The sequence below is a fragment of the Narcine bancroftii genome, unplaced genomic scaffold (genome assembly GCF_036971445.1).
Source record: "Narcine bancroftii isolate sNarBan1 unplaced genomic scaffold, sNarBan1.hap1 Scaffold_158, whole genome shotgun sequence".
NCBI lineage: Eukaryota > Metazoa > Chordata > Chondrichthyes > Torpediniformes > Narcinidae > Narcine > Narcine bancroftii.
Genome location: NW_027211893.1, coordinates 4,778,578 through 4,787,245, shown reverse-complemented (window position 1 = coordinate 4,787,245; position 8,668 = coordinate 4,778,578).

The window sequence follows — 8,668 nt, the reverse complement described above, 5'->3', positions numbered from 1 at the left end:
CTGATGCCCCACCTCTGATTCCCGGCCTCTTATTCCCAGCATCTGATTCCAGGCCTCTGATTCCCGGCCTCTGACTCCCCGCTTCTGATTCTGATTCCCTGCCTCTGATTCCCCATCTCTGATTCCGCACATCTGATTACCTGCCTCTGATTCCCCACCTCTGATTCCCCATATCTGATTCCCCGCCTCTGATTCCACGCCTCTGATTCACCGCCTCTGTTTCCCCATATCTAATTCCCCACCTCTGATGCCCCAACTCTGATTCCCCGCCTCTGATTCCCCAGCTCTGATTCCCCGCCTCTGATTCCCCGCATCCGATTCCCCATATCTGATTCCCCGCCTCTGTTTCCACGCCCCTGATTCCCCGCCTCTGTTTCCCCATATCTGATTCCCCGCCTCTGATTCCCAACTATGATTCCCCGCCTCTGATTCCCCAGCTCTGATTCCCTGCCTCTGATTCCCCGCGTTCTATTCCCAGCCTCTGATTCCCCGCCTGTGATTCCCCATCTCTGATTCACCACCTCTGATTCCCCACCACTGATTCCCCATATCTAATTCCCCACCTCTGTTTGCCCGCATCTGATTCCCCGCCTCTGAATCCCCAACTCTGATTCGCTGCCTCTGATTCCCCAGCTTCATTCCCCGCCTTTGATTCCCCCCGTCTGATTCCCAGCCTCTGAATCCCCGAGTCTGATAACCTGCCTCTGATTCCCCGCCTCTGATTCCCCATCTCAGATTCACCGCCTCTGATTCCCCACCTCTGATTCCCCATCTCTGATTCCGCACATCCGATTCCCTGCCTCTGATTCCCCGACTCTGATTCCCCACCTCTGATTCCCCAGCTCTGATTCCTCGCCTCTGATTCCCCAACTCTGATTCCCCGCCTCTGATTCCCCAGCTCTGATTCCCCACCTCTGATTCCCCGTGTTTGATCCCCTGCCTCTGATACCCCACCTCTGATTCCCCATCTCTGATTCACCGTCTTTGATTCGCCACCTCTGATTCCCCATATCTGATTCCTCGCCACTGTTTCCCCGCCTCTGATTCCCCGCCTCTGATTCCCCATATCTCATTCCCCGCCTCTGATTCGCCAGCTATGATTCCCCGCCTCTGATTCCCCGCGTCTGATTCCCTGCCTCTGATTCCCCGCCTCTGATTCCACATCTCTGATTCACCACCTCTGATTCCCCGCGTCTGATTCCCCGCCTCTGATTCCCCATCTCTGATTCCCCATCTCTGATTCCCCAATTCTGATTCCCCGCCTCTGATTCCCCAGCTCTGATTCCTCGCCTCTGATTCCCTTCCTCTGATTCCCAACCTCTGATTCCCCACCTCTGATTTCCCATATTGATTCCCTGCGTCTGATTCCCCGCCTCTGATTCCCCAACTCTGATTCCCCGCCTCTGATTCCCCAGCTCTGATTCCCCGCCTCTGATTTTCCGTGTTTGATTCCCTGCCTCTGATTCCCGGCCTCTGATTCCCCATCTCTGATTCACCGCCTTTGATTCGCCACCTCTGATTCCCCATATCTGATTCCCCGCCTCTGTTTCCCCGCCTCTGATTCCCCGCCTCTGATTCCCCATATCTCATTCCCCGCCTCTCAATCCCCATCTCTGATTCCCGGACTCTGATTCCCAACCTCTGATTCCCGGCCTCTTATTCCCGGCATCTGATTCCGGCCTCTGATTCCCGGCCTCTGATTCCCTGCTTCTGATTCTGATTCCCTGCCTCTGATTCCCCATCTCTGATTCCGCACATCTGATTCCCTGCCTCTGATTCCCCGCCTCTGATTCCCCGCCTCTGTTTCCCAATATCTAAGTCCCCGCCTCTGATTCCCAAACTCTGATTCCCCACCTCTGATTCCCCAGCTCTGATTCCCCGCCTCTGATTCCCCGCATCTGATTCCCTGCATCTGATTCCAAGCCTCTGATTCCCTGCCTCTGATTCCCAACCTCTGATTCACTACCTCTGATTCCCCATATCTGAATCCCCACCTCTGTTTCCCCGCCTCTGATTCCCCACCTCTGTTTCCCCATATCTGATTCCCGGCCTCTGATTCCCCGCCTCTGATTCCCCGCCTCTGATTCCCTGCCTCTGATTCCCCATCCCCGATTCCGCACATCTGATTCCCTGCCTCTGATTCCCCGCCTCTGATTCCCCGCCTCTGATTCCCTGCCTCTGATTCCCAACCTCTGATTCCCCACCTCTGATTCCCCATATCTGATTCCCCGCCTCTGAATCCCCAACTCTGATTCGCTGCCTCTGATTCCCCAGCTTCATTCCCCGCCTTTGATTCCCCCCGTCTGATTCCCAGCCTCTGAATCCCCGAGTCTGATAACCTGCCTCTGATTCCCCGCCTCTGATTCCCCATCTCAGATTCACCGCCTCTGATTCCCCACCTCTGATTCCCCATCTCTGATTCCGCACATCCGATTCCCTGCCTCTGATTCCCCGACTCTGATTCCCCACCTCTGATTCCCCAGCTCTGATTCCCCACCTCTGATTCCCCGTGTTTGATCCCCTGCCTCTGATTCCCCGCCTCTGATTCCCCATCTCTGATTCACCGTCTTTGATTCGCCACCTCTGATTCCCCATATCTGATTCCTCGCCACTGTTTCCCCGCCTCTGATTCCCCATATCTCATTCCCCGCCTCTGATTCGCCAGCTATGATTCCCCATCTCTGATTCCCCATCTCTGATTCCCCAATTCTGATTCTCCGCCTCTGATTCCCCGTGTTTGATTCCCTGCCTCTGATTCCCGGCCTCTGATTCCCCATCTCTGATTCACCGCCTTTGATTCGCCACCTCTGATTCCCCATATCTGATTCCCCGCCTCTGTTTCACCGCCTCTGATTCCCCGCCTCTGATTCCCCATATCTCATTCCCCGCCTCTGAATCCCCATCTCTGATTCCCAGACTCTGATTCCCCACCTCTGATTCCCGGCCTCTTATTCCCGGCATCTGATTCCGGCCTCTCATTCCCGGCCTCTGATTCCCTGCTTCTGATTCTGATTCCCTGCCTTTGATTCCCCATCTCTGGTTCCCCGCCTCTGTTTCCCCGCCTCTGATTCCCCGCCTCTGTTTCCCAATATCTAAGTCCCCGCCTCTGATTCCCCAACTCTGATTTCCCACCTCTGATTCCCCAGCTCTGATTCCCCGCCTCTGATTCCCCGCATCTGATTCCCTGCATCTGATTCCAAGCCTCTGATTCCCTGCCTCTGATTTCCAACCTCTGATTCCCCACCTCTGATTCCCCATATCTGATTCCCAGCCTCTGTTTCCCGGCCTCTGATTCCCTGCCTCTGTTTCCCCATATCTGATTCCCGGCCTCTGATTCCCCGCCTCTGATTCCCCGCCTCTGATTCCCTGCCTCTGATTCCCCATCTCCGATTCCGCACATCTGATTCCCTGCCTCTGATTCCCCGCCTCTGATTCCCCGCCTCTGATTCCCTGCCTCTGATTCCCAACCTCTGATTCCCCACCTCTGATTCCCCGTGTTTGATTCCCCGCCTCTGTTTCCCCGCCTCTGATTCCCCGCCTCTGATTTCCCAACTCTAATTCCCCGCCTCTGATTCCCCATATCTGATTCCCCGCCTCTGTTTCCCCGCCTCTGATTCCCCGCCCCTGTTTCCCCATATCTGATTCCCTGCCTCTGATTCCCCAACTTTGATTCCCAGCCTCTGATTCCCCAGCTCTGATACCACGCCTCTGATTCCCCGTGTTTGATTCCCTGCCTCTGATTCCCCGCCTCTGATTCCCCATCTCTGATTCACCGCCTTTGATTCGCCACCTCTGATTCCCCATATCTGATTCCCCACCTCTGTTTCCCCGCCTCTGATTCCTCGCCTCTGATTCTCCATATCTCATTCCCCGCCTCTGAATCCCCATCACTGATTCCCGGACTCTGATGCCCCACCTCTGATTCCCGGCCTCTTATTCCCAGCATCTGATTCCAGGCCTCTGATTCCCGGCCTCTGACTCCCCGCTTCTGATTCTGATTCCCTGCCTCTGATTCCCCATCTCTGATTCCGCACATCTGATTACCTGCCTCTGATTCCCCACCTCTGATTCCCCATATCTGATTCCCCGCCTCTGATTCCACGCCTCTGATTCACCGCCTCTGTTTCCCCATATCTAATTCCCCACCTCTGATGCCCCAACTCTGATTCCCTGCCTCTGATTCCCCGCGTTCTATCCCCTGCCTCTGATTCCCCGCCTGTGATTCCCCATCTCTGATTCACCACCTCTGATTCCCCACCTCTGATTCCCCATATCTAATTCCCCGCCTCTGTTTGCCCGCCTCTGATTCCCCGCCTCTGTTTCCCCATATCTGATTCCCCGCCTCTGAATCCCCAACTCTGATTCCCTGCCTCTGATTCCCCAGCTCTGATTCCCCGCCTTTGATTCCCCCGTCTGATTCCCAGCCTCTGAAACCCCGTGTCTGATTCACAGCCTCTGATTCCCCACCTCTGATTCCCCATCTCTGATTCCGCACATCTGATTCCCTGCCTCTGATTCCCCGACTCTGATCCCCACCTCTGATTCCCCGCCTCTGTTTCCCCGCCTCTGATTCCCCGCCTCTGATTTCCCAACTCTAATTCCCCGCCTCTGATTCCCCATATCTGATTCCCCGCCTCTGTTTCCCCGCCTCTGATTCCCCGCCCCTGTTTCCCCATATCTGATTCCCTGCCTCTGATTCCCCAACTTTGATTCCCAGCCTCTGATTCCCCAGCTCTGATACCACGCCTCTGATTCCCCGTGTTTGATTCCCTGCCTCTGATTCCCCGCCTCTGATTCCCTGCCTCTGATTCCCAACCTCTGATTCCCCACCTCTGATTCCCCGTGTTTGATTCCCCGCCTCTGTTTCCCCGCCTCTGATTCCCCGCCTCTGATTTCCCAACTCTAATTCCCCGCCTCTGATTCCCCATATCTGATTCCCCGCCTCTGTTTCCCCGCCTCTGATTCCCCGCCCCTGTTTCCCCATATCTGATTCCCTGCCTCTGATTCCCCAACTTTGATTCCCAGCCTCTGATTCCCCAGCTCTGATACCACGCCTCTGATTCCCCGTGTTTGATTCCCTGCCTCTGATTCCCCGCCTCTGATTCCCCATCTCTGATTCACCGCCTTTGATTCGCCACCTCTGATTCCCCATATCTGATTCCCCACCTCTGTTTCCCCGCCTCTGATTCCTCGCCTCTGATTCTCCATATCTCATTCCCCGCCTCTGAATCCCCATCACTGATTCCCGGACTCTGATGCCCCACCTCTGATTCCCGGCCTCTTATTCCCAGCATCTGATTCCAGGCCTCTGATTCCCGGCCTCTGACTCCCCGCTTCTGATTCTGATTCCCTGCCTCTGATTCCCCATCTCTGATTCCGCACATCTGATTACCTGCCTCTGATTCCCCACCTCTGATTCCCCATATCTGATTCCCCGCCTCTGATTCCACGCCTCTGATTCACCGCCTCTGTTTCCCCATATCTAATTCCCCACCTCTGATGCCCCAACTCTGATTCCCCGCCTCTGATTCCCCAGCTCTGATTCCCCGCCTCTGATTCCCCGCATCCGATTCCCCATATCTGATTCCCCGCCTCTGTTTCCACGCCCCTGATTCCCCGCCTCTGTTTCCCCATATCTGATTCCCCGCCTCTGATTCCCAACTATGATTCCCCGCCTCTGATTCCCCAGCTCTGATTCCCTGCCTCTGATTCCCCGCGTTCTATTCCCAGCCTCTGATTCCCCGCCTGTGATTCCCCATCTCTGATTCACCACCTCTGATTCCCCACCACTGATTCCCCATATCTAATTCCCCACCTCTGTTCGCCCGCATCTGATTCCCCGCCTCTGAATCCCCAACTCTGATTCGCTGCCTCTGATTCCCCAGCTTCATTCCCCGCCTTTGATTCCCCCCGTCTGATTCCCAGCCTCTGAATCCCCGAGTCTGATAACCTGCCTCTGATTCCCCGCCTCTGATTCCCCATCTCAGATTCACCGCCTCTGATTCCCCACCTCTGATTCCCCATCTCTGATTCCGCACATCCGATTCCCTGCCTCTGATTCCCCGACTCTGATTCCCCACCTCTGATTCCCCAGCTCTGATTCCTCGCCTCTGATTCCCCAACTCTGATTCCCCGCCTCTGATTCCCCAGCTCTGATTCCCCACCTCTGATTCCCCGTGTTTGATCCCCTGCCTCTGATACCCCACCTCTGATTCCCCATCTCTGATTCACCGTCTTTGATTCGCCACCTCTGATTCCCCATATCTGATTCCTCGCCACTGTTTCCCCGCCTCTGATTCCCCGCCTCTGATTCCCCATATCTCATTCCCCGCCTCTGATTCGCCAGCTATGATTCCCCGCCTCTGATTCCCCGCGTCTGATTCCCTGCCTCTGATTCCCCGCCTCTGATTCCACATCTCTGATTCACCACCTCTGATTCCCCGCGTCTGATTCCCCGCCTCTGATTCCCCATCTCTGATTCCCCATCTCTGATTCCCCAATTCTGATTCCCCGCCTCTGATTCCCCAGCTCTGATTCCTCGCCTCTGATTCCCTTCCTCTGATTCCCAACCTCTGATTCCCCACCTCTGATTTCCCATATTGATTCCCTGCGTCTGATTCCCCGCCTCTGATTCCCCAACTCTGATTCCCCGCCTCTGATTCCCCAGCTCTGATTCCCCGCCTCTGATTTTCCGTGTTTGATTCCCTGCCTCTGATTCCCGGCCTCTGATTCCCCATCTCTGATTCACCGCCTTTGATTCGCCACCTCTGATTCCCCATATCTGATTCCCCGCCTCTGTTTCCCCGCCTCTGATTCCCCGCCTCTGATTCCCCATATCTCATTCCCCGCCTCTGAATCCCCATCTCTGATTCCCGGACTCTGATTCCCAACCTCTGATTCCCGGCCTCTTATTCCCGGCATCTGATTCCGGCCTCTGATTCCCGGCCTCTGATTCCCTGCTTCTGATTCTGATTCCCTGCCTCTGATTCCCCATCTCTGATTCCGCACATCTGATTCCCTGCCTCTGATTCCCCGCCTCTGATTCCCCGCCTCTGTTTCCCAATATCTAAGTCCCCGCCTCTGATTCCCCAACTCTGATTCCCCACCTCTGATTCCCCAGCTCTGATTCCCCGCCTCTGATTCCCCGCATCTGATTCCCTGCATCTGATTCCAAGCCTCTGATTCCCTGCCTCTGATTCCCAACCTCTGATTCACTACCTCTGATTCCCCATATCTGAATCCCCACCTCTGTTTCCCCGCCTCTGATTCCCCACCTCTGTTTCCCCATATCTGATTCCCTGCCTCTGATTCCCAACCTCTGATTCCACACCTCTGATTCCCCATATCTGATTCCCCGCCTCTGTTTCCCCGCCTCTGATTCCCTGCCCCTGTTTCCCCATATCTGATTCCCTGCCTCTGATTCCCCAACTCTGATTCCCCGCCTCTGATTCCCCAGCTCTGATTCCCCGCCTCTGATTTCCCGTGTTTGATTCCCTACCTCTGATTCCCCGCCTCTGATTCCCCATCTCTGATTCACCGCCTTTGATTCGCCACCTCTGATTCCACATATCTGATTCCCCACCTCTGTTTCCCCGCCTCTGATTCCCCGCCTCTGATTCTCCATATCTCATTCCCCGCCTCTGAATCCCCATCTCTGATTCCCGGACTCTGATTCCCCACCTCTGAATCCCGGCCTCTTATTCCCAGCGTCTGATTCCCGGCCTCTGATTCCCCGCTTCTGATTCTGATTCCCTGCCTCTGATTCCCCATCTCTGATTCCGCACATCTGATTCCCTGCCTCTGATTCCCAAACTCTGATTCCCCATATCTGATTTCCCGCCTCTGTTTCCCCGCCTCTGATTCCCCGCCTCTGTTTCCCCATATCTAATTCCCAACCTCTGATGCCCCAACTCTGATTCCATGCCTCTGATTCCCCGCGTTCTATTCCCTGCCTCTGATTCCCCGCCTGTGATTCCCCATCTCTGATTCACCACCTCTGATTCGCCACCTCTGATTCCCCATATCTAATTCCCCGCCTCTGTTTGCCAGCCTCTGATTCCCCGCCTCTGTATCCCCATATCTGATTCCCCGCCTCTGAATCCCCAACTCTGATTCCCTGCCTCTGATTCCCCAGCTCTGATTCCCCGCCTTTGATTCCCCCATCTGATTCCCAGCCTCTGAAACCCCGTGTCTGATTTCTTGCCTCTGATTCCCCGCCTCTGATTCCCCATCTCTGATTCACAGCCTCTGATTCCCCACCTCTGATTCACCATCTCTGATTCCGCACATCTGATTCCCTGCCTCCGATTCCACGACTCTGATCCCCACCTCTGATTCCCCAGCTCTGATTCCCCGCCTCTGATTCCCCAACTCTGATTCCCCGCCTCTGATTCCCCAGCTCTGATTCCCCGCCTCTGATTCCCCATCTCTGATTCATCGCCTTTGATTCGCCACCTCTGATTCCCCATATCTGATTCCTCGCCTCTGTTTCCCCGCCTCTGATTCCCCGCCTCTGATTCCCCATATCTCATTCCCCGCCTCTGATTCCCCATCTCTGATTCCCGGACTGATTCCCCACCTCTGATTCCCGGCCTCTTATTCCCGGCATCTGATTCCGGCCTCTGATTCCTGGCCTCTGATTCCCTGCTTCTGATTCCCCATCTCTGAT